The 1341-nt window shown below is 38.0% G+C and overlaps 1 non-coding gene across 1 annotated transcript; it reads left to right on the forward strand.

The window, feature by feature from the left end:
* Positions 1–829: 829 nt before the first annotated feature.
* Positions 830–1023, forward strand: LOC122942798. Its single transcript, XR_006390717.1, has one exon. It is a non-coding gene; the product is annotated as a U2 spliceosomal RNA (small nuclear RNA).
* The last annotated feature ends 318 nt before the right edge of the window (positions 1024–1341 follow it).

Consider the following 1341-nt stretch of genomic DNA (forward strand, 5'->3'; position numbering starts at 1 on the left):
AAACTCGGTATTTTATGAAGAAAAATGGATGGTTTAAAGCGGTTTTAAATTCTCCTTATTCTTTTAATTTTCTTATAACTTACAAGATTTTAGAAAAAATAACGAATTCTTTTTATTTAGGCCAAAAGAGGGTTGAGGTTTTAAAGAACAGTAGAGCGATTTTAAAAGAGATTATTGATGGAAAGTTGATGGCCCCGATTAAGAATTTTAATGAAAATAAATGGAAACAGATTTGGAAGGATATTAACGCAAACTATCTTTTTAACACATAGAAGGACCTGTCCTGGAGCTGCGTACACGAGTGTCTTCCATGCCGGGCATTCAAGCACCGAAGAGGACTGACGAGCACTGCAGAATGTCCCAGGGGAGAATGCAGAGAGGAGGAGGACATTTTTCACCTATTTTGGTACTGCTACTTTGCTAACAAAATATGGATAAAGATGCTCCCCTTGATGAAGAAAATAACAGGACTGAAAACGCTAACTATGGACGGTGTTTTTTATGGATGTCTGGAGTGCCCTTCAAGAATCAAAAAGACTATGGCATGGAAGATCACAAACTGTGTTAAAGTAGCTCTATGGTCGGCCCGGAACATTTTAAGTTTTAAACGCGATGTTATTACCGAAGAAAATGTTTTAAAGATGGTTTTAGATGAATTGTACAATTATTATTTGGTGGATAAAAAGAGAATGCCTTTTATGTGCCACAAGTGGTTTTTAAGGGAATGGGGGTCTATTATATGAATTTGTAATACCTGTCATTTAATGAGCTTATTTGTAAAAAATTGTTTTATAATATTTATGTAATATAAATCCTTAATGTTTTAATAAATGATTTTTACCCCTAGATGGGTAAATATCAACTTAAAAAAAAAATCTGTTCTTATCAGTTTAATATCTGATACATCCCCTATCTGGGGACCATAAATGGATTTTTCGAACAGGGAGATGGAAAAAGAGCTTGCTCTGTCCACTCCACGGATTGACCTGGTATTGCAGTATCTCCAGGATCGGTGCACCCCTTCTAATCCAGTATGAAAAAACTGAATGAAATAGATAGATTGCAAGCATCCTTCCAGCAAGCAAGTGGAAAGTTGCGTGTGTCCTGCCTCAGGAGTCTGCACTTCAGCTTCTCCTCTCTCTGCCCAGTCAGTGCTGTGCTGCTTTTTGCGTACCTGCATCTAGTCTGTCAATTTCCTAATTGCATCAGCTGTTTGTTTGTTCCAGCACCAAGCAACCCAGCCATACAGTCTCTCTCCTCACACCCCAAATCCAATTAAGACTGATGGGTTAGTTAATTGGCTTATGAAGTGTTTGGACCTCCACGCACCTTGGGTTTGCT

Source organism: Bufo gargarizans, chromosome 6, assembly GCF_014858855.1.
Source record: "Bufo gargarizans isolate SCDJY-AF-19 chromosome 6, ASM1485885v1, whole genome shotgun sequence".
Taxonomy (NCBI): domain Eukaryota; kingdom Metazoa; phylum Chordata; class Amphibia; order Anura; family Bufonidae; genus Bufo; species Bufo gargarizans.